We start from the raw sequence: 25,330 nt of genomic DNA, 5'->3' as shown, positions 1-25,330 counted from the left end.
TTCCTCATCACACAAGAGCAAAACAGATTTGTCATCAATGCACAGCACACACTACTGTGCGGACTGTGAGTGCCGGCTGTGGGCAAGGTTTCACGACTGGTGGGCGCCATACCGAAGTGGTTAATCAAGACACAGAAAGTGATGACCATGAAGAAAGGGAATGATCAGTTTATAAACTACATTGTTTCAGACCTACTCTTTGTGAGAAAACTTTGTAAGGGGAGTGAGACAGTATGCCTCAAACCATAGAGAGTGGTTAGAGACCATATGACTAGAGGAAGATATTTGCAGCAGATAACTGAGAAAGGACTCTTATCAAGTATATGTAAAGAATATGAACAAATCAACTAGAAAAAGACTTCAAAAAGTGGAAAATTGAAAAGTAAACAGAAAAGATGTCCAGTCTCCTTAGTATTTAGAGAAATATAAATTAAAACTAAGCTAGGTATACCAGTTTTCATTAAAGTCTGTCCACTCCAAGATGGTGTTACCACTTTGGAAAGTGTAATTTTGTATCACCTAGTAAAGCTGAACATGTGCTTATCCTCTGACCCAGCAGCTCAACTTATAGATACCTGAAAGATAAGGTCAATACCCTAGAAAAACATGAGCATATGTGTATGAGAGACATCTGTAGGAATGTTCATAGCAGCACTTTTCATTATAGCCCCAAATTGGAAACAGCCTACATATCCCTCAGCAGCAGATCAGATAAATAAACTGTAGTCTAGTGGCAGTGGAATATTCTATAAGAACAATTAAGGAACGATTATGGCCACACACATGCATATACACACATATCCGTTATAAAATCAAGTGAAAGAAGCAAACCACAGAATGATATGTGTGCTGTGATTTCCAAAGCTGAAAAATAAGACTGGGATAAATACTGGGATGTAACTGGCTGTCTTTTTCCTGCTCCACTTCTGTATTTCCATAACTATGTTTCCACCACCTGATCACATCACTTAGGAACTCAAAATTATCAAGTCTGGAACTAGTTTTCATCTTTTTCCTTTTCTAACTTCACTTGATAGTCTCTTTATTTGTTCTTGGTCAATTTCTCTTGGTAGACTTGTGTTTACCTCCACTGCACTTATTTGTGTTTTCATTTTCCTGATGTTTCTATCTGCTCCTTTTTTCCCTTGTCCCCTCAGTCTCTTATTGCTCCACAGGACCTCATGTCCTTTTCTAGTGCATACACAGTAGTCTCTCAATATAAATTCTTTCAACTTACCTTTGCTAGGTGTAAATGCTTCCCTATTGCTTATAGAATAATGCCTATACTTTTAAAACAGGAAATGTGTCATAGATATCACCACCTTTACTCTTTAAAGCCAGTGTAGTTTTTGCCGCTCTGTACTACTAACATTGCTGTCTCCTGTAATATTTAATATTATACTTCTCCAAGTTTTCCTTCTTACTCTGATGGCTGTTGCTGTCCATCTCCCTCCCTATTGCTGTCTCTCTCCCTCCTTTCCTCTCTTCTTTCCTTCCCCTTTAAAAACAAAAGTTCATTGTAGGTCCTCCCTAAGGTACTCTCCTTAGCTTGCATCTTTCATCTCATTAATTTGTATGTAAAATGAGAATTTATATAATGTAATGAGTATGTTTTCTGCTTGGGTAAATAATATTGACTACCTTTCCTAGCACACAGACTGTAATTTCTTCAGTTCTCACTTCTTCCTCATTCCCTTTATGTCCAGTTGGTTAGCAGATCCTACTGATTCTTTCCAGTACTTCTCAAGTCTTTTTCTCGTTTCCATTGACCATGCCAGGTTCATTTACCTCGTTAAAGTCCTCAGATGGTTTTCCAGTGGTCTGTGGTACAAAAATAAATTTATTCTACATTTCTAGCCTTGTTCAGCATTGGATCCTTTGTGAAACCTGTATATCCAGCAAGACAGACCACTTATTCTTTCTTGACAGTTTCTGTCCTTTCCTCCCACTATTCATTCTCTTCACCACATCCCTCATCTCCACCACCTTCTTTCTATTCCTACACAATGAAGCTCAGAAAGAAAAATACGTAAGTGAAAGCTATCTTTATTTCAGGCTAATTTCTTAGCTTTAAAGATTTCCATAGCAGTGTTATTTGTATCTTTTCTGACCCTGTTTCTGCCTTGCATGGAAATGAACTTGAGTGTCTTCTTTCTACTAACTAGTTTCTGTATTCCTTGAAGTCAAGGCATCATCTTTATTTCCTCCTTGAAGCCTAGAACACAGTGTGTTGCTTATATGACTTAATGGGAAAATAATACAAAACAAAAAACCATATTTTCTTTTTATTAACCTCTATAATTTTTTGGGGGGGGAGAGGATTCCTAAAACATTAACCTTTTACACTCCACACGTAGTTTCACCACGGGGGGAGGGGGGATTTTTGTCTATTTTTTCAGTATCTTGTTTTCATTAGCATGAAAGGACAATGGTACACTAACTTCCAGGGGTAGATTATTATCCACTAACTTAGAGCAATGTTTACATGGAAAGCTCCATATAATCACACCTCACCCTAACAAAAAACACGAAGATTGTGTTGTTTGTTCTAACAGAAAAATCAAAGGAGGAAGAAGAGAGACAATTTATATTTGCGAAACATGTGAATGTAAACCAGGTCTTCATGTGGGTGAATGTTTCAAAAAAATCACACCATGAAAAATTATAGAGATTAAAATTACTCTTTGAATGTACCAATAATTTGAAATTTAAAAAAATCCAAATAAGTTTGTATGAAAAGAAACTCCAGTTTTTTATTCTACTGCCATGCTTTGTAAAATCTGGGGTATTTAAAAAATTAAATCCCGAGTAGAATAAAGGAATTGAGAAAAAAGCAAGCGAGTGCAAAGAGTTAAATTTTATAGTTGCATGACCTTACACTAATTTATTCCAAGACCATAGTTTTATGGATGAGAAAAATGTACCTCCAGAATTTAAGTGAATTCCACAATATCACACTGCTCAAGTAATTTGTGGCTTCTAAAATTTTTATGTTTTATTTTTAGAGACAAGATCTCGCTATGCTGCCTGTGCTAGAATGCAACAGCTATTTACAGGCCCAGTCATGGTGTACTGCAGTCTCAGCCTCTCCAGTACTGAAAATTTTAAACTTCATTTCACCTTTCAGAAGGAATGCACTTGAATACTTGGAAGAGTTTTATTCCTTTAGTTCTCCCTCAGGCCTACACTGTAAGTCTTCTGCATTCCCCCAGGGCCTCTAGCTTCCTCAGTTTGCCTTCATCCCTGTAGGGGGGCAGGGATCCTAAGTGGGCTGTGATTGCTATAACCTAACTGGATGTGAGTCCCTAAGCAGAATTGTGGCCTCCTTTCTTCATGTTAATCCATAGAAATTCACTCCTCTGTTCCTGTTTCCCTTTCTTCCCTACCAGAAGCTGCCCTCTTGTTTTGTTTTACTGTTTGCTGCCCTTCTTTAGACCTTTGTGGCTGATAGGAAATCTTTCTTATTTTTTTGTAATGTCTTTTACAACTTACTACATGTGGCCTAATGGTTGTATGGTTTTAAGAAAAATACCATAAGGAAAGGTGATTGTCCTTAGTTTTCATCTTAGTCATCCATAAAATCTGAATACCACCCAAACTTATACCATTTTATCCTTCATCTTTTCCTAGCATCTACTTGTTTGTCATCTGATATCATTTATGGATTATAATGCACTGTTCTCAAAAACACATATTCCTTATTATTGTATGCAGGAGAATTGGGGCAATGGGATATTTTTCTTACAGAATTAAACTTACTTTTTTCTCCATCTGCTTTGGCAGCTCAGATTGACATTTGCTGCTTTGCTTGTGATTCCTGCTTTTGGAGTACTACTTGCTCTTAAATTGTCTGGATGAGCCCTTATCAGGACCCATTAGTCTAATGCATATTATATTATATGTATGTGATGGCAAATTTCCTAACATCTGAGTTTTTACAAATTTCTGAAAAGTAGCTGAAGTGTTCTTTCTATCAAAAGAAAAGACAGTGCATTACAATGCTTAGATGGTTTTATTTTTTGCTTTCAAGAGCTATTTTGGACTAGAATTCAGTTGCCAGTAATCTGTATTTAGATTTCCTACAACTGGGCATACAGTTAATAACCTATCCTTTTTCTGACTCATAGTCATTTTGGGACTTTTCCAGAACATGGCGGTACTACAAGAGTTTTTTAAGCACATAGGGCTATTTGCCTCAGTTCAGTAGTAATATTTGTTGAGTGTTTATGTACTTGGCACTGGACTAGGCAGTGGGGGAGATACCAGAATGAATAAAGAGGACATGTTTATCAATAGGAAGTCTACTGCATTAATTTTTGTCCTTGAGTTTCTGAAGCCAAGTAAATGAGTAGAATGAAATGGTTGATGGAGATTATGTGTGTAACCAATGGAGAATTTTGTATCTTTTTGACATTGTCCCTATTAATAATTGCCTGTAAATAAAAAATTTTAAATGTATATTCTTTAGAAATATTTTATATTTATGGTTCATCGTTTTGAGTTGTAAAAAGGAAAGGGAACTAAAGTTGGTTGAATGCTTACCAGGTGTCAGTTTCTTACTTAATATGCATTATTTAATTTGAATCTCCCACTAACCTGGAAGACAGTTAGAAATATCTCTATTTTACAGATGAAGAAACTAAGGAATCAAATGGATTGAAAAAGTTGCTCAGGATCAGATAACTAGTAAGTAGAGAGACAAATTTTGAATCCATATCAGACCTACAGTAAAGCCCTCATTCTTTCCAGGCATCCTTTATTCTCCTGGGAAGATGATGCCTATGCCTTCAAAAGAGGAATCTGGGGCTCTTTGTGATATCAAGGTGCCAGGAGTTCACGACTCTCCCAACAGGTCTTATCCCAGGCAGGAACTTCGCAAGAGATTGGAAATAAAGAAGACAGACACAAAGTATAGATGGGGAAATCGGGTTATCCAGCATTCCTGTGAGCCAGGAGGCTACAAGTTGAGTCCCTCATCGGTATTTATTCTTTCAGCAAACAATTATCATCAGTGACTGATTTACATGTACATATCTTGAGTTTAGGTTTCAAGATCTCCTAGAGTAACAGTAAACTAGCTAAGTATACAAAAGTTAAAGATAAAATCGTGAGTCATCAGTAAGGCGTATAATCCAAACAGCAACGGAGAGATCACTACTTCTCTCTACTTTAGTTCCTCATTTACTGAGACATGAAGTCTGGAGAGAGATAGGAGCATTGTCTGAGGCTTAGAATACCAAACTGCTCTTATCTGCTGGGCAGACATCCTTTGATCATTCTCTGCCCCCGGATTACAATCCCCGGTAGTTTGCAGACATCCAGGCTGTAGCTCTCAGGCTTCAAGGTGGGGTCTATTTGCAGATGTCCCTGATTGGTGGAATGTCCCCCTCAAGGTTGAGCTGCTTTTGCTCAGTGAACTGACATGTCCACAGGTTGCTCCTTGGCAAAGACCTGTCCCACTCCTGGGGTTCTCCTGTCTCGATCCCAACCCTCAACATCAAGGGTGTTTTTTTAATTTTTTTGACCAAGAGAAAATTATTTTCTGAAATGGCAGAACCATTCTTAATACTATTAATTGGTTGGATATTTTCATATCCAAAGGGCAGAAAACTCCAAACAAAGGATTGATTGCCCTTGACTATTGATTTTTTAAAAGATCTTTGATATTATAAAGCAGTGTTCTTGCCAAACTAGAGCAGTCATACTATTACTGTCTATTTGAAAGATAACCTTAGATGATAGCAAACACTGTTTGCTTTATTGATTCATCCAGAGAAACTGTTTGCACCTAATAATCCTATTTTTCAGGTATAATTTATATTTATTTTAATATCTATGTTAATAACTATGAATTACTTTCATCAGTTTGATTATATAGTATATGATTTGAAGAAAGATAGCAAGTTATTGATGTAAAAAATACATTATCAACAGTATTGTAACTAGATAACAATTTGTCTTTATAAAACTACCTTGATTTCTCTTCATTAAGGGTCCTTGTAGCTAAGCTGTGTAAAACAGGAAATATGGCTGTTTTCTGATGTTGTTATGGAAACAAGAGTGGAATAAAATAAAGCAAACAATTTTAAAAAAAGGTTATTTTAAAAGGGTACTTAATTTCTCTATGGTTGTGGTATGATTTTTTTGGCTCTGTAGTCCTTGTCCTTTTTTCACTGTATTGGGAAATAGTCATTAGGTACATATCAAAGTTGAGATTGGACCTTCACAACTATTAAAACAAAAATAATTGGTACTGCTGACTGAACCCATTGATGTCCTTTTGTATCATCAGATTTAAGATAAATAATGTCATCCTCCCATGACTGTGACAAAATTTATACGCCCACTTCACCTTCTAAATTTTCCTACACATTGATTGGATATATTGACATTTTTATTCTTTTTTATGTATTATAAGCTGTTGACAATGTTATCATCATATTTATATAAATGTTGCCTTATATTAAAATTCCAAAGCTTTTCCAATTCTTGATAACCAAGATGATGATAAACTAAGAAGATTCTTATTCCATCTTTTGAGGGTAATGTAAAATTTTTCCTTTTAATAATATAGGATATAATAAAGGATCTTTGGCAAAGGTTTTTTTTTGTTTGTTCGTTTTTAAAGAGTATTTCATTCCTGGCCATTTTATTATTGTTAGCTAAGTACCTGAATGATATTTTAGACATGAGTAAAGGGAAGGAGCCAGGGAATGAGCATGTCTCATGAGTTACAATTGTGGCAGACAATTGGATTACAATTATCTCTTGGTGAATCAACTTCATTGAAACCTAATTGCATATTATATTGCTTAGTCACTTCCTGATTCAATAATGAGCAGTTATATAGTAATGTAATAGCCAGCATATTTATACTTCATAGCTTGCAGAATGTCCTTGGTGAGTAAAGTCTACAAGAAATTGAAGACAAATGAAAATCCTTTTAGAATTCAGCTTAACTTCTTTTTTTCTTTTTGAATTTGAAGTGACTATAAATGTCCTTATGTAATAAGAAGAGAACCCTAGGTATATTTAAATATTTTACCTGCTATAACTTTTTGTTAGTTGGAAATGAGACAGGCTTTTTAAAGAAACATTTTTTTTTTTTTTTTTTTTTTTTTTGAGACAGAGTCTCGCTTTGTTGCCCAGGCTAGAGTGAGTGCCGTGGCGTCAGCCTAGCTCACAGCAACCTCAAACTCCTGGGCTCGAGTGATCCTTCTGCCTCAGCCTCCCGAGTAGCTGGGACTACAGGCATGCGCCACCATGCCCGGCTAATTTTTTTTTTTTTTTATGTATATATCAGTTGGCCAATTAATTTCTTTCTATTTATAGTAGAGACGGGGTCTCGCTCTTGCTCAGGCTGGTTTTGAACTCCTGACCTTGAGCAATCCGCCCGCCTCGGCCTCCCAAGAGCTAGAGAAACATTTTTTAAATATATATTTTAAGTCCCTATGTCTTGTAAATATCATTGGTTTGCTGTTTTGACTGTGATCCAAATGGGGAAAAAATAACTCTTACTGTAATTCAACACACTCATGTGTGTATTGTTAAAACAAAAATAACAAAACAAAAACCTTTTAAATTGAACAAAGTTTATTTGAGCAAGAGAAAGATTTTAGAACCAGGTAGCACTCATGAACCAAAGATGGTTCCAAATGCCCCTATCTACAGTCAGCTCTGTTTATAACAGGGGAAAACAGGAAATACCTTACAGACATTACCTGATTGGTGCGGTTTGTTGTTTGCCTTATTTGGGCATAATTTGGCAGCTTTCAGTTTATGATTGGCTGAGAGTTGCTTAGTTACAAGGGTATTCTCCTACCTTACATAGTTCACTTTGTTTACATAGTTGTTTACATAGTTTTACATAGTTCACTCTGTATAGAGTCAGCTTTGGGCCAAGTATGGAGGCCACTCTGTGCCAAACTTAATTTAACTTAACAGTTTAAGTTTCACAAATATTTATACTTATGCCATGAGCTACATTCCGATATTCCATATTTTCTTCTATTTCATTAAAAAACAATTCTAATCAACCAGATTGATTTCATGACCCATCAGTGGGTTGGAACTCATAGCTTAGAAAATACTGCTGTATGGGATTGAAAAGTAAATTGTTTGCCCTGTGAACAACTGACTATTCTGAATCAGCTTGAATATTTGGAAACCTTTATTATTGCAATTGGTAGCTGCTTAAAAATAATCTTGCTTCCTTGAATCCTTCATGCTGTTTAATCACCAAATACTATTTCACTTTTGTTTTGGGACTTAAAAATTTAACTGAATGAGTAGGTGTTGGACTAAGAACATCTGAGGTACTAAGCCCAAAAAGGAAAATTTAATCTTGATTTAGATAACATGGTTATCTGCGCACCCTTAAAATTGAGACCATTTTAGTTAATAGAAAATAAATTTCAAGTTGTTGTTTAAAAGATGTCATTAACCAGAACACACCATCAATCTTTTGTAATGAAAACATTCTAAATATGAAAAATTTATCTTGTAGACAAATGTAATTTTATTAATATTGTAAATAGCTATAATTGTTATGAGAAATATTTGTGAACATTAAAAACTCAGTTGCTTCATTTATGTTGTGTTACATGTTTTATTTGCATAAACAAGAAACTTAACATTTCTTAGTTGACAAAAAAGATATGTCAGTAGCATTTAGTACAATATAAAAAATACTAAGTATCATGAGAAGTAGAGGTAAAATTGTATGAAAAGTACCATTTTCTGGCCTCTATGATGGCTTATATTTGAACACTTGGAGATAGTGTTAGGAAAAAACCCCAGCGAACCCCTCTGAGCCCTGCCGTAACATTTTGGTTCCCTGACCGGGAAAGCAGACCACGCTGGCCCCTTGAAGCCAGCAGATCGGGGACAAGCATGGCGGATAGCGGGACCTCTAAGCTCCCGCCGGCCACAGAGCCTTGGACTCACTGGACACTCTGGAGGCAAGGATCAGTCAGAGGCCAGGACCCGCCCAGGATAGGCTGTCAGCAAGACGGAAGAGGAGCCTGATCACCTCGTAAGGATAGGGTCCCCCCAGGGGAGGGAATGTGTAACCTCTGTGTGAATGTGTGAGTGGAAGGAACACAGTGACTGCTGTGGTCATTGTGTCTGTAGCCCCATGGCTTCGGCTACGGGGTTTGAGTGGGTCCTAACCTGCAGTTCTGTGGCAGCATCATACAACATAACAGCGATTTACTCCCCGTGACTGGCCTCTATACCAGGTACGCCTTAGCCAAGACACGCCTAAGTTACCTCGAGGGACCCAGCCAGGCGGACACCTGAAAGAAGCCCCTACCCCTTGCCTGTCTTGTCTGTCTTGTAACGAAAGAGAAAGGGGAGAAGCTGGAGCAGGGACTAGAGTCTGGGCAGGGACAAGGTTCAGAAAAGGAGTGTTGTCGGTGATGTAGGAAATGGAAGCGCTGGTTAAACCAGTTAAAACATGGAAGGGTCCGAATCCAAGCCAACAGTTCTAAGGTGTATGCTGATAAATTTCATATGTTCACTATGGAGAGTGGTGACTGGGACTCCAGGTCACTCAGATCAATTCCCATACATAGATTCATGGCTGAAGATGCCCCCTTGGGTTCGATTTTGTTCTGACAAGGGACAGAGTTGGGTTCTAGCAGCTCTTCGGGTCCGTGGTCTCAAGGCAAAGAGACCCGATCGAGGACCCACCACTGCCTACAACCCGCAAGTCACGCCACCCTCCCGGGCACTCGCCGCAGGTTGCGGTCTGCCCAACCCCTTACCCTGGCCTTCCAGATGCCTCTGCGTGAAATGCGAGGTCCGCCGCAGGTTCGGGATGACGGAACCATCCAGCCGGGGCAACCTGCCCTGTATTATCAGCCTTTCTCCACCACCGATCTGTTGAGTTGGAAACACCACACCCCGTCCTACTCGGAGAAACCGCGGGCCCTCGTCGACCTCCTGGAGTCTACCTTCCACACTCACCGCCCCACGTGGAAGATGCCGGCAACTCCTGCTGTCTCTCTTCAGTACGGAAGAACGGCGTTGGCTCATGACTGGAACTCGGAAGTGGCTGCACGAGCGGGCGCCGGCGGGCACCCGGATGTGGAACAGTGGGCATCACGAGCGGTGCCCGAGACCAACCCAGAGTGGGGTTTCAGCGCACCAGAAGGACAGCGGCACTCGAGCGGGACCGAGAGGCTCTTCTCCAAGGAGTGCGGGAAGGGGCCAAAAAGCCGAGCAACACGAACAAGCTTCCTAATTACCCAGAAGCCAGAGGAGTCACCCAGTGACTTCTACGAGCGCCTCTGTGAGGCATACCGGATAGACACACCTATTGATCTGGAGGCAGCCGAAAACCAGAGAACGGTGAATGCAGCGTTCGTCGGGCAATCGGCCTCCGACATCCAGAGGAAGCTGCAGAAACTCGAAGGATTCGCAGGCATGAGCATCACGCAGTTAATGGAAGTGGCCCAGAAGGTGTACGTCAACCGGGACCGGACCACTCAGAGGGAGAAAGATCAGAGGATGAAGAAAAAGGCTGCCCTCCTGGCTGCTGTCCTCGGTAGATCCGACCCGTCCAAGCAGCCCGGACCCCCACGAAAGGAGGAAACCAGAGGATGGGCGCCCCTGGTGGGAGACCAGTGTGCCAACTCCGAGGGGTTCTGCCACTGGAAGAATGAATGTCCCCACAAGAGAAGTCACCTGTGCCAAGGGAGAGCTCCGTTCAGGACTATCCAACAGAAACCAGAAGCCCAAGAGCTCGTGGGGCTCACTGGCATTGACTCTGAGTTGGGCCATCCAGGTTCCTTCACTCTTGGCCCTTGGGAACCCACAGTCAAGATGAAAGTAGGGGGCCAACAAATGACATTCAAGGTGGACACTGGAGCAGAACGCTCAGTTGTGATAACCCCCATGGCCCCACTTACAAAACGGGAAACAACTATAGTGAGAGCTACTGGGACTCGGGTAGCCAGACCCGTCTGCCAGTCCCAGGTATGCCAAATGGGGGGCCATCAGATAAGGCACGAGGTCCTTTACATGCCAGACTGTCCGGTGCCTCTCTTGGGGCGGGACCTGCTTTGCAAGCGTGAGGCAGACGCCATCCAGAGGATGGAGGAGCTGGAGGAGGCCAAACAGAAGCAGGCGGAGAAAGATGAGGAGTGCGCTGAGTCCCTGCAGGCCTGGGTGCTGAGACCCGGGCCCGCAGTGGAGCACTGAGGCTCAAGAAGATGGAGAGTGACCTCAATGACCTGGAGCTGCAGCTGGGCCATGCTACGTGTCGGGCCACGGAGGCCCAGGCGGCCACACGCTGCTGCAGGCCCCGCGGACGGAGGAGCAGGCAGGGCGGGAAGAGGAGTGGCGGCTGAGCTCCGCGAGCAGGCGCAGGCCCTGGGGCGCCGGCCGCGCTGCTGGCTTCGGAGCTGCAGGAGCTGCGGGCTGCGCGGGAGCAGGGTGAGCGCAGCCGGCGGCTGGCGGAGCAGGAGCTGCTGGAGGCCACCGAGCGCCTCAACCTAACATCCTGCATTCTCAGAACACAGGCCTCTGAACCAGAAGAGGAAGCTCGAGGCGGGTTTGGCCCAGCTGAGTGGGGAGGTGGAGGAGGCTGTCCAGGGGAGGCGGGAGGCAGAGAAGGCCCAACAGGCCATCACCGATGCTGCCATGATGGCCGAGGAGCTGAAGAAGGAGCAGGACACACGTGCACACCTGGAATGGATGAAGAAGACGCTGGAACAGACGGTGCGGGAGCTCCGGGCCGGCTTGAGGAGGCTGAACAGGCTCCCTCAGCGGTGGGAAGCAGCAGGTAGCTGTGGGGGTGCTGACGCGGACTGTGGGCCCCTGGCAGAGGCCAGTAGATTATCTGTCCAAACAACTGGACTGGGTAGTGTCGGGATGGCCGCCTTGCCTGCGGGCACTGGCAGTGACCGTCTTGCTGGTCAAGGAGGTGGACAAGCTTACGCTTGGGAAGAATGTGTATATGCAGGTCCCGCACACAGCAGTGGCTTTGGTGAACACATCAGGGCACTGATGGCTTTCTAGCAGTCAGCTGGTGCAGTACCAGGGACTGCTGTGTGAAAACCCACGAGTCACCATCGAAACTGCGGACCTTAAACCCTGCCACCTTCCTTCCTACCGGGCCAGGGCCCCCGGACCATGACTGTGCCGAGGCCGTGGAGGAGGTCTGTGCAAGCCGGCCAGACTTGAAAGACAGTCCGTTGCCAGCGCCTGACCTGTGGCTCTACACGGACGGCAGCAGCTCTCCTCTCCAAGGCATTAGGTATTCTGTGGATAGGCCCCAGAGCTCAGGGAAAGTGGAGCGCATGAACTGAACCCTCAAGGTTACGTTGGCCAAACTCTGTTAAGAGACACAACTACGCTGGGTAGATATCTTAACCCTTTGCACTCGGATGTCAAATGTGGATAATGTCGAGTGGATAATGAGAAAAAAGCAAGTGAGTGCAAAGGGTTAAGCATCGCCTTACTGCAGGTAAGATGCAACTTTGGTGTGAAATGAGCTGAGACAGATGCTGCGACCAGCCATTAGATGGTGCAACAAAGTCCACAGGACGGATTGCCCCTGAATCTGGCTGGAGGCCAAGGACTGAATGAGACCACCGGCTTGGACAGTCTTCTTGGGAATTGGACTCAGGGTCTCCGCCCCAAGAGACTGGACTAACTGCTTCTTGGTAACCTTTTTTCTGGGTCTACATAGGGTAGCTCTGTGTTGTTCTTGGTTGGGGCTCTCTGAGCCCCTGCTCCAATAGACAACAGACTGCCCCTCAAGTATAGGGGGAGGGATAGCAGCTAGGATAGGACTCCCTGCTATCCCTCCAAAGTCAGCTAGACTCACTGGCAAACCCTGTGGAATAGATGGGCACTTGAAAAAGGGGGGGCGGGGACTTGTGTGTTCCGGGCAAGAATGCTGTTACTATGTAAATCAATTAGGAGTTGTAACTACTAAAGTTAAAAGGCTAAAAGAAAGAATCCACAAGAGAAAACAGGAGTTAGAACAGGCTTGAGGCTTTAATTGCCCCTAGTGGAACCTCTCTACCCTTCTGATGGTAACCATGGGACCCTGCTTGCTCAGTGCAGTTATTAGATCCATAGAGAGGTTGATGCTGCTGTGTTAACTGATAAGGGAATCAAAAGGGAGGAATGATAGGGAAAAGCCCCACCCTTGGGCCCCATGGCTGACCTCACTGCTGATTGGATGCATGTGAAGCTTATCCTACTAATGATAGGGAAAAAACCCCGACCGAGAGCCCTGCTGATTGGATTCATGTAAAGCTTCCAGCTGATCCTACTAATGATAGGGAGGGGCCCCTACCCGAGGGCCCTGAGACAAAATGCACTACATGTGAAAGCTTATGGCTGATCCACTAATGAGATAATAGTTGATTGGTTGTGTAAATGTATAAGACTGGGGAAAAATAAGGAATCGTTGCTCAGTTTGATGGTGTGCCCCTCTGAGCCCGCCGGCAAAATAAAAGCTAATTCTCCGACCCTTTGTGTGCTGCTTGGTTCTTTCCCTGGTCAATCGCTGGTCACTTGCCGCAACAATAGTAGATAAGGGCATTTCACATAAGGAAAATAGAGGCATAAAGGCAGAAAAGTTTAATATGTTTAAGAAATAAAAAGTATTTCAGCTGAATGTGCTTTGTTCTAGAGGCAAAGGAGAGAGAGAATTAACATCTCTTGCATACTTACTTGGTATAGGAGATAGGATGGATTTGAATGGGGTAAAGTTAGGCAGGGAGATTAGTTATGAAATCATTGAATTAGTTTAGAGAAGAAGAAATGAGCTTTGAAATAGGACAGTACCTATGGAAATGGAAAAGCTAATTTACCAAGACATGAGAGTAAAATCAACACAATTTGACAACTAATTAGGATAACAAAAACAACTTCATGTTGACTTGGCAGTGAGATTGTGGTACTTTTAAAGCAGTCCAGTGTGGCTAGGTCCTGGGATTGAAGAGGGAGGAAAATCTAGCAAGAGAGGAGACCAGGGCCAAATTATCCAGAGTCCTGAAGTCCCTGGAATCCCTTGATTCTTGGCCCAGCCCCTAAAGAAGACTTGGGTTTTATCTTATGAACAGAGGAAACCATAGCATGAGTTCAAGCAAGGGAGTTCAGGATTAAAATTGCATGGTAGAAGGATTATTTTAGCTAAGGATGTCTTATAACTAAGGCAGAAACATAAGTAAAAGACAAAGTGATCCAGAGAAATTCAGCATATGCAAGAGTAGGAAATACAGCTGGACCTCAGAAAACCAGGCATGGTTATCAGTTAGTATAAGGTGCTTCTGCCTCTTTGGTATCACAGAGTGTCTTGTCTCTCAAGTCTGCTTCCTAGTTCTGTCTGTGTATATTGGATTCTCTGCTTCTCTAACCCACAGCCTTTTGAGTTTGTCTCCCACTTCAAAATCCCCCTGGAGAGTCTGATTGGCTCCTATGTCAGTTGTCTATCCTTGGTCTGAGTAGCTGTAGCTAGGAGGGCAGGGTTATATAGCTTAAACATAACTGCTTCAAAGCCTATCCTTCTTACAGTTGAGGGGGTGCAGGGAGTTGTGGGCTAGGCAGTTTTCTCAGAAAGAACCAACTTCAAATACTACTCTGACTGCAGCGAATGGAATTGAGGGCAGGGAATCCTTTTAGGAGAATATAGTAATCTAGGCAGTAGATAATGTTGGCCTGAGTTAGTGCGGTGAGTAAGAAGAGAACATGTTGTGCTAGATCAAATGTTGAAGCTCCAGAATGGCATGGGAGTTTGAGTGTGGGAGGATGAAGGGTGTCAAGGATGATGTCTGTACTGGCTTGAGTACCTCAGCGGATGATGATAGCAGTCCCTGAGGTGGAGGAACATAGAAGCAGATTTGGTGCGGATTGAGGGAGATGAAGAATTCATTTTTTTATATGCAGAGTTTGAGGTAGTTTTCAGACATCTAAGTAGAGATGTCTAGTAGACCTTTGAATGTGTACATCTAGAGCAGAGAAAAAAGTTATGTAGTAGATAAATATTTGAAATTATTTTGTTTTAGGTGGTAACTGAAGCCATGAGAGTAGATGAAATTACCCTGGAAGAGGATAGCAAAAGAAGAGGGCCAAGACAACCCTGAAGAGAATCATATTACAGGGCTGGAAGTAGGAAAGGAGCCTGTAAGGGAGTCTGGGAAGGAATAGAAGGGTGCGAGAACAGTCGGGAGTATGAAATATTTTGAGAAATCTAAGAAAAATGTTTTAGGCAGGAGAGTGCTGCTGAGCAGAGTAAAGTTCTGTTGATTTCAGAAACAAGGAGCCAATAGAGATGTATTCCTAGGTTTAAAAAAAAAAAAAAAAAAAAAAAAAGAAACAAGGAGCCTGGGTGAAAGAGTTTAATGGCACTTGTGAATGGGGAAATGGGATTGAGGACTTTTTGAGGTGAAGAGATCAAAGTAGCAAATAGAAACAGTGCTTACGCAATTTAGCTGTGAGGGGAAGGGGAGAGGAGCCAGTGGCTAGAGATGGTTAAGACACTGAAGTAAGGTTTTTTAAAATAGCAGGGTCTTGCTTTTGATTATATTTTAGTGCTAGGAGAAAGAGCGATAATCAGTTAAGATAAGAGAGTTATTCAGAGCAAAAATAAGTGTGTGGAAATTGGTTTAGTGGTTGGAGGTTGAGGTATTTCCTGAATTTTATTTTCTCTAGGATTATCTAAAAGGTAAGTAGGGTTGAACATTTAAGGAGCAGGGGGACTGTTTGGAATAGATATTGTAGAAATTAGAGCAGGTAACTGACTAAGGTAATTAGGACTTTTTCCCTGGCTTAGATTTGAGGCCTTGAATTTAAAACACAGCACCAATATACATCATTGTATTTGTTTTGTTCTTCAGTCTAGTTATAGGGTCAAAAGGAAAAGACAACTAGTTTGGCCCATGCTGTGCGACTTCAGATTGGTATATCAGGAGAGAGCAGGGCAGAGATAATGGCACATTGCCATCTAACTAATGGACCATGGAAAATAAACTGAGCAAGGAAACAGGAAAAAGAAAGACAGGACTAATGGAAAAGTAAGTTGTTAAAAGCCTGAGGTCCTTACTTGTAAAGAATAAGTGAGTAACTCAGTTTGAGACACTAAAGGAGAATGAACCAGTAGCTTCTTGGCTATTTCCAGCCTGTGTTGCTCGAAGAATATTAGTACCAATAAAAGAAATAAACATGGAAGGGGGAGTTAGTTTTGGAAGGAATTAAAGTTGGATTTTCACCATTTCTAGTTTGAATACCTATGGAACATTCATACCAAGATGACCAAGGGGCAGTGGAAAATATAGGAGAGAGGTCAAGATAGAAGCAAAAACATGGGAGATCATAATTTGAGCCATGAATTTGCCATCAAATATAAAGTAATAAGGTCCACTTGGGTACTGTGTACATTTAAGGAGTGGGAAGTCAAAGTAGCCAGAGAAAATGTGCTTGCCAACTTTAAGCAATTTGTGAAAAAACTCAAGAGAGGTTAAAAGGGTTGACTGAGCAGGTCACAGGATTTGTGAGTGCTTCTCTTAGGGCCACACGTGAGCCCTCCAGATCCCCAAGTGCAGCCCCTCGGCCGAATCCAAACTTTACAGAACAAATCCCTTTATTAAAAGATTTGTTCTGTAAAATTTGGATTCAGTCAAAAGGCTGAACTCAGTTATTGTAACTGACTTTTTTGGCAGTATGTTTATTGCCAATGAAAGATGTGTATTATATGTGATTTTAAAAATATCTCCCCATTATACTGACATTTAGAAAATAACTTTCATTAGCTTCTTTATAAAAAATTCTTAGCCATATTCTTTATAAAAAATTCTTAGCCTTTCTGAGGTGAAGTCCACTGGTCATTTAATTTCTTAATGCCTCAGGAGTATCATAGGTACTGATTATTACTCAGGGGTATAATTCTGTTGGGGCGTTTGAGTGCTGTTAGGACTACTTTTTTCTTGTACTTAGTGCTTCCTGTGTGCTATGTTTTCTGAGGCCTTCTTCCTCTTTGTCATTTGTTGCATCAAGTCATTTGATATTACTATTCAAGCATTTTGTTCCCTCGAAACACTTAACTGTGTTATAGTTGTTAGGACTATTTATAGTTGGACTATAAATAGGACTATTTATAGTTGTTAGGACTATTTTTTTCTTGTACTTAGTGCTTCCTGTGTGCTATGTTTTCTGAGACCTTCTTCCTCTTTGTCATTTGTTGCATCAAGTCAAGTTTGTTGCATTTGATACTACTATTCAAGGATCTTTTTCCCTCAAAACACTTAACTGTGTTATAGTTGAAAATTGGTAGAGACCCCTTTAGGTATATCTGAGGATATGGAGAAAAAAAACTTAGTGGCTTTTACTATGCTCTCACAACATAGAATACTTTTGTGACCTCTCATCACTGAAATGTATGAGGATTTCTCTCCAGCAGACACCAGCGGGTTATCATCTAATTCAGTTCAATTCTGACACCGTCCACCTGGAGATAGCATCAGATCCCACATGTTGAGGGCTTAGTCCCACAAGACCGCCCCCCCACTTCAGATGTCAGTCATAAGCACAGGTTGCGGCTGTGCATCTGACTTACCAGCTGTAAATTGGGGTTCCCACCACCCTCTCCTTTGGTTTGATTAATTTGCTAGAGTGGTTCACAGAACTCAGGGAAACACTTTACTTACATTTATCCACTTATTATTAAATATAAAGGATACAGAATACAGATGAATAGCCAGATGGAAGAGATGCATAGGGTGAGGTATGGGAAAAAGGGCACAGAGCTTCCGTGCCCTCTCCAGGTATGCCACCCTCCAGAACTTGCATCTGTTCAACTAGCCGGAAGCCCCCAGAACTCAGTCAGTCCTTTTGGGTTTTTATGGAAGCTTCATTTCATAGGCATGGTTGACCTTGGCCATTGGTTTACCAACTAGACCTTCTGACCTTCAGCTCTCCTTCCCTCCTGGAGTTGGAGGGACTGAAAGTTTCAGTCCTCTAATCACATGATTGATTCCCCTGTCATCAGTCAACTCATTAGCTTACAAAAAGACATTTACCAATTCGGAGATTTCAAGGAAACTGGACAAGACCAAATATGTATTTCACAATATCACAGTATAAATAAACACTTAACCTTTAGTTAGCACTGTTGACATTCATGAATCAAAAAATCTAAACCACAAGAAACAAAGCCATTTTCTCACTTTGCCACCTGACGTGGTAAATATTCATGTTTTATTTAAATTGCCTTTAAATGATTTTTGTGAACTTTTCCCATACATAGTTATTGAACTATAGAAAGTCTTAAATCTCTTTTGGGGAGGGGAAAAGAGGATTATAGTAGAAATATGTAAATATATCTGCTGCAGATTTATACAGGAAAAACAAACTTTTGTTTTTAGTTTCTTGTCTTTATTATTAATATTACTTTATGGTGGTGAAAAAAAAATTTTTTTTTATGGCCCAAGCTTTATCCAGTGATAGGCAACTTGAAGATGAACTAAAGCATAAAAGTGAAGCAATTTCTGAGTGATTGATACAGGTTTTAGCTGGACAATTAAACTTTATACTATTCTTGCAAGTTTTCAACTTAAATTTGTCATATTTGGTTATCATAATCAAATGGAAATACTATTTTTTTCCCCATCTTGTTGAGCTTTCAGATTCAGAAACAGGACATAATTTTCTGTAAAACTCAGTGATTGTTTTTTTCTGGTAGGAGCAGACCCCTTAATTATGGAAAGCTATTTGTCACAGAATCAAGTTTTCTAACACTTACCTAGCACTGTTTAAAAAATCTGATCATAATTACATTGGTGGCAAGATAAACTAGTGATAATTATATGTGGAATTAAATACTATGAATAAACTTCTCTATAAAATGTATCTGGAATACTTCTCATTTGCTATTCTTAACTTATGGTTTTAAGAAGTGTCTCTAGTGGTTGTTGAATGTGATCAACATTTTCTTCTCTCATGAGCCTGAGAATCTTATTAGTAAGGTACTTGGCAAAAGTTATTAGAAAATTTGAGGCATTTGAATCTGTCTTAAGGAATGAGTTTTTTTGTGTAACCAAGTTTTTGGATAGGTGAAGATTTAACCCAATATAGTACTTTGGATGAAGGTGCCTTTAAAGCTAGGCATTCTTTCTTGTGTAAAAACTCATAAAAATTTTATAGAAATTTATGAATTTTTCTTAGACTTAAAATTGAAATATCTTTTGAGTACCTTGAGAAATAATGTATTTTTACAAATTAAGTTAGCTACTTTTATTCATTTGAATGCCATTGGGAAATTGGCATTGCCTTTTTACTTTTTAGCTCCTAACACTAATTATTTAGATAGAGTTGAGCAGCCCAGAACCAGATTTCTAATATTTTGAGATTCTTGTCAATTTGAGTACAAAGTAATTTTAGAATCTTGGATACCAACTAACTGAAGTGGGTAATGTCACACCCATATTGTTTCTGTTACTTAAAGTTTGTTGTTATTGTTCTTTAAAAAGTAGCTAGACTAGCTGATTGCTTGAGGCCAGGAGTTCAAGACCAGTCTGAGCAAGCACAAGACTCTGTCTCTACAAAAATTAGAAAAATTAGCCCGGTGTGGTGGCACATGCTCCAGGTACTCGGGAGGCTGAGGCAGGAGGATTATTTGAGCCTGGGAGTTTGAGGTTGCAGTGAACTATTATGATGCTACTGGACTCCAGCCAGGGTGACAGAGCAAGAGCCTGCCTCAATAAATAAATAAAATAAAAATAAAAAGTGGCCAGAAACATGGTACCTATGTTACTGCTGAGAATACTGCTGTAGAGTCCTGAGATCTTTAATAGATAATTTGAATGTCTAAATGAAGTCCTGGAAACAAGTTCTGAAGCTTAATAATTTCATGTGTCTACTGCTGTTTAGTTAAAGGCATCCTACTCAAAATATAGATATTTTGAAGGTATACCTGTCTTAGCATCATTTTGTGGTTGGAATGTAATAAACCTACTCAGGTAAGCTCAATTAAAAATTAAATCTATCTTACGAATTGATCTTTAAAAACCTGATTGCAATTGTCAAAAATGACGGACTAGGGATGACCTCCTGGCTCTCTGCTCTTGGAATGGGAGGTGAAGAAGGCAGCCTGAATCACTTGAGTGGGTAGTTCTCCCACAGGATCAGCTTCACAGAATTGCAGGGAAGCTTCGACGGGCAGCAGTGCCCGGAAAAGGAGGAAAGTGACTCTGGATTTGCTGTGAAGTTCCGAGAATCTGTGTGGTACTGTGGGGATTGGAGTGCAAGCTGGCCGCGCTCAGCGGCCAGCCAAACGGATGTGTGATCAATTCCACAGGGGGACGACTTCTTCTTCACTGACCTCCACGCCCACACAAGCAGGGAAGTGCCTGAAGACTGCGTGAAGAGGTAACACGGACAGGCAGGCAGGTTGGAGAGAAGCCAGGAGTGGAAAGTAATTTGAAATCTCCAGGGCACAGTGTAAGGTCGCCTTTGCTGGGAGATCTATAAACACCAGAGGCTTATGCCTCGCTTGTGAAGGGACAGAAAAGTGAGACAGATTGCTCATTTGACTGAGTTGCCCGGTGGACTCGGGTGGCAGCCCAAGCGCAGCAAGCGAGGGAGCGGAAGAGGGGGTGAGAGCCATCCTCTGGGACCCTCCCCAGGGGTCTCCAGTGTCCCACGCCCTGCCACCACTGGGGACGTGCAGATAGTTTTCACCCCTCGGCAGAACTTGTCCACGGTTCCCAGCCACTTAAGCTCTGCCGGTGAAGGGACAGAAGCGGGGATGAGAGCCATCCTCCACGGACCCTCCCCAGGGGTCTCTAGCAGCCCAAGCCCCACTGCCTGGGGACATGCGGAAAGTTTTCGCCCCTTGGCGAAACTTGTTCACGGACCCCAGCCACTTGAGCTCTGCTGGTGAAAGGGCAGAAGGGGGGGGGGCGAGAGCCATTCTCCACGGACCCTCCCCAAGGGTCTCCAGTGGCCCAAGACCCACCACCAGGGCACAGAAATTTTCCACCCCTCAGCGGAACTTGTCCACGGACCCCAGCCGCTTGAGCTCTGCCGGGGAAGGGGCGGAAGAGGGGGCTAGAGCCATCCTCCATGGATCCTCCCCAGGGGTCTGCAGCGACTAAAGCTTCACTGGTGACACACGGAAAAGGGATATTTTTCACCCTTCAGTGGAGATTCTCAGTGGTCCCTGGCAGCTCAAGCACCACTGATTTTAGCTCATAATCCAATCCCTGCATCTCCGATCCTCAGTAGAGCATCCAGATGAGAAAAAACCAGCGAAAGTTTACAGTAAACATGAAGGACCAGAGAGAAAAGTCACCTCCAAAGTAAAAGACTCATTTTCCATCGTCTGACACCAACTTACATGATATGAGTTAACTGACAGAGGAAGATTTCCGAATATGGATTGCTACAAAACTAAATGGAATTGAAGAGAAAATAGAATTACAACATAGATAAACCACAAGAACAATACAGGAAATGAATGAAAGATTCTCCAAAGAAATTGAAACTATCAAGAAAAACCAAACAGAAATTCTGGCAATGAAGGAAACAATTAAGGATCTTCATAATTCAGTGGAAAGCCTAAAGAACAGATGGACCATGCAGAAGAAAGAATCTCAGAACTTGAAGATTATGCCTATGCTCTAAACAAATCAGAGGAAGAAAGGGAAGACAGAAACAAGAAACAAGACCAAAGTTTACAGGAAGTGTGGGATTATGTTAAAAAACCAAATATCCAATTGATTGGGATTTCGGAAGGGGAAGAGGAACATTCACAAGGGCTGGAAAACTTATTTCACGGAATACTGGAGGAAAATATGCCAGGCCTGACCAGAAATATTGATATCCAAATACAAGAAGCACACAGAACTCCTGGGAGACTCAATGTGAAAAGGCAATCACCTCGCCACCTAGGCTGACCAGAGTAAACGTGAAAGAAACAATTCTCCGTACAGCGAGATGAAAGCAGCAAATGACCTATAAAGGTAAGCCTATCAGACTAACAGCAGACTTCTCATCTGAAACCTTACAAACCAGGAGGGATTAGGTGCCTATCCTTAATCTTCTAAAACAGAACAAAGCTCAACCTATAATTCTTTATCTGGCAAAATTAAGTTTCATCTATGAGGGAGAAATAAGGTCCTTCTCAGACAAACAATCACTGAAGGAATTTGCAAAGACCAGACCATCCCTACAGGAAGTTCTTAGACCCACATTTCTAACTGAACAGGGCAGTAGACACTCCTCAAAGTGAAATCGTCAAAGAATTAAAGTTTAGATCTTGAACTAAATGATGGCTTAAGGAGTTAAACAAAGCAACAAGTCTTCACTCAACAATATGAATGGTAATGTTCCTCCAATTTCAATCCTTTCAATAAATGTAAACAGCTTAAACTGTCCTCTGAAGAGACATAGACTGGCAGAGTGGTTAAAAATTCACAAGCCTAGCATCTGCTGTCTACAGGAAACACATCTAACCCACGAAGATGCCTGCCAGCTGAAGGTCAAGGGATGGAAAACTATCATTCAGTCAAACGGAAGTCAAAAGAAAGCTAGAGTAGCTATACTATTTGCAGATAATATAAGCTTTAAAATAGCAAAAGTAAAAAGGATAAAGATGGCCATTATATAATGGTGAAAGGGAAGATCCAACAAGAAGATTTAACATTTCTTAATATCTACGCACCCAATACAGGAGCACCCAATTACGTAAAGCAAACCTTGTCTAATCTAAACACCTTGTTACATAACACTATCATAGTAGCAGAGGACTTCAACACTCCATTGAACGATCTGGATAGATCCTTCAAACAGAAAATAAGCAAAGATATAATGGACCTGAATAAAACCCTGATCAAAAAGGTATGACAGATCTCTATAGTGCATTCCACCCAAACAAACTTGAATTTACATTCTTTTCAGCAGCCCATGGATCCTACTCCAAAATTGATCACATCCTAGGCCGCAAATCAGATCTCAAAAATTCAAGAAAATAGAAATTATACCTTGTATCTTCTCTGACCATAATGGTATAAAATTATAGTTCAATTCCTATAGAAACACTCAACCTCTCACAAAATCATGGAAACTAAACAATCTATTATTGAAAAATTATTGGGTAAAGGAAGAAATTCAGAGGGAAATCGAGAATTTCTTCGAACAAAATGATAACGGTGATACCTCTTACCAAAACCTGTGGAATACAACAAAAGTTTACCTGAGAGGAAAACTAATAGCAGTTAACGCTCACATCCAAAAAACAGAAAGCTTAGATACTGACTACCTAATGAATAAGCTCAAGGAATTTTAAAAAGAAGAGCAAACTATTTCCAGTCCTAATAGAAGAAAACATATAACAAAGATCAAAGCAGAACTGAATGAAATGGAGAACAAGAGAACTATACTAAAAATCAACAAAACCAGAAGCTGGCTTTTTGAAAAAATAAACAAAATCAATGGCCCTCTGGCTAGATTGACAAGGACCCAAAGGGAAACTGTAATAAACTCAATAAGAAATGAAAAAGGAGAGATCACAACAGATACCAAAGAAATGCAAAACATTATATTTGACTATGATAAAAAACTATATGCCCAAAAACTACAGAACAAAGATGAAATGGACAAATTCTTGGATTCATACAACCCCCCTAAGATCACGCAGGAGGCAACAGAATTCCTAAACAGACCAATCTCAAGCTCAGAAATTGAAGCAGTAATTAAAAACCTCCCCCAATGGAAAAGCCTTGGGCCAGATGGCTGCACTTCAGAGTTCTACCAAACATACAAAGAGGAACTCATACGTATACTACAGAAACTATTCCACACCATTGAGAAGGATGGTATCCTTCCTAACTCATTCTACGAAGCCAATATCACCTTGATACCAAAGCCAGGAAAGGACACAACAAAAAAAGAAAATTACAAACCAGTATCCCTCATGAATACAAATGCAAAAATCCTAAATAAAATTTTAGCGAATAGAATTTAGCAGCACATCAAAAAAATAATTCGCCATGACCAGGTGAGCTTTATTCCAGAGATGCAAGGATGGTTCAACATACTCAAGTCTATAAATGCAGTTCACTTCATAAATAAAATCAAGAACAAAGACTATATTATTCTGTCAATAGATGCAGAAAAAGCATTTGATAAAGTCCAACACACCTTTATGATAAAAACTCTTAACCAAATAGGCATAGATGGCTCATACCTTAAAATTATCAAATCCATCTATGACAAACCCACTGCTCATATCATTCTAAATGGGGAAAAATTGAAATCTTCCCCCTTCGATCCAGAGCTAGACAAGGATGCTCACTATCTCCTCTCCTTTTCAACAAAGTGTTTGAAGTCCTAGTGCTAGCAATCAGGCAGGAGAGGGGTGTTAAGGGCATTCAAGTGGGGGCAGATGAATTCAAACTCTCGCTCTTTGCCAATGATATGATATTATACCCAGAAAACCCCATGGACTCTTCCAAGAGACTCCTATACTTGATAACTGAATTTGGCAAAGTTTCAGGTTCTAAAATCATTATACACAAATCAGAAGTATTCATATATGCCAAGAACCATCAAGCAGAAACTCAAATCAAAAACGCAATACCCTTTTCTATAAGAAAATTAAATATCTAGGAGTATACTTAACGAAAGATACAAAAGATTTATATGAGGAGAACTACAAAACACTAAAAAAAGAAATTGCAGAAGATTTAAACAGATGGAAGAATCTACCATGTTCATGGATTGGTAGAATCAATATAGTTAAAATGTCAATATTACCTAAAGTGATCTACAGAATCAATGCAATCCCCATGAAAATACCATCAGCATTCTTTACAGATCTAGAAAAAATAATTCTTCACTTCGTATGGAACCAGAAAAAACCTCGTATAGCCAAAGCAATCTTAAATAAAAAGAACAAACTGGGAGGCATCAGTCTTCCTGACTTCAAGCTGTACTATAGAGCAATAATAGTTAAATCAGCCTGGTATTGGCACAGGAACAAAAGCATATAGATCTGAGAACTGGCACAAGAACATAAGCGTGGATATCTGGAATAGATCTGAGATACCAGAGATGAAACCATCAGTATATGGTAATCTAATCTTTGACAAAGCTGACAAATATATACATTGGGGAAAAGAATCTCTCTTCAATAAATGGTGTTGGGAAAACTGGTTAGCTACATGCAGAAGAGTGAATCAGGATCCCTACCTCTTACCTCTCACAAAAATTCACTCAAAGATAGATAACAGACTTAAACTTAAGACATGAAACCTTAAGAATCCTAGAAGAAGATGTTGGGGAAACCTTATCAGACATTGGCTTAGGCAGAGAA

At 41.0% G+C, this 25,330-nt stretch overlaps 1 protein-coding gene across 6 annotated transcripts in view; it reads left to right on the top strand.

Annotated features, from left to right (window-relative positions):
• Positions 1–25,330, top strand: part of LOC105860097 (mitogen-activated protein kinase 8) — a 134,766-nt gene that overhangs the window by 46,186 nt on the left and 63,250 nt on the right. Inside the window, exons 3-4 of one of the 6 annotated variants that reach the window (XM_012744555.3) lie at positions 3,006–3,189; positions 4,631–4,686. The exons of 4 other annotated variants lie outside the window; for them this stretch is intronic. The gene's annotated coding sequence lies outside the window, so the exon portion shown is untranslated. The remainder of the gene's footprint in view (positions 1–3,005; positions 3,190–4,630; positions 4,687–25,330) is intronic. One more of the 6 variants, XM_012744558.2, reaches the window with a different exon arrangement.

The sequence above is a fragment of the Microcebus murinus genome, chromosome 14, assembly GCF_040939455.1.
Source record: "Microcebus murinus isolate Inina chromosome 14, M.murinus_Inina_mat1.0, whole genome shotgun sequence".
Taxonomy (NCBI): domain Eukaryota; kingdom Metazoa; phylum Chordata; class Mammalia; order Primates; family Cheirogaleidae; genus Microcebus; species Microcebus murinus.
Note: the sequence above shows the minus strand (reverse complement) of the source record. Positions and strands in the feature narration are given on the sequence as shown.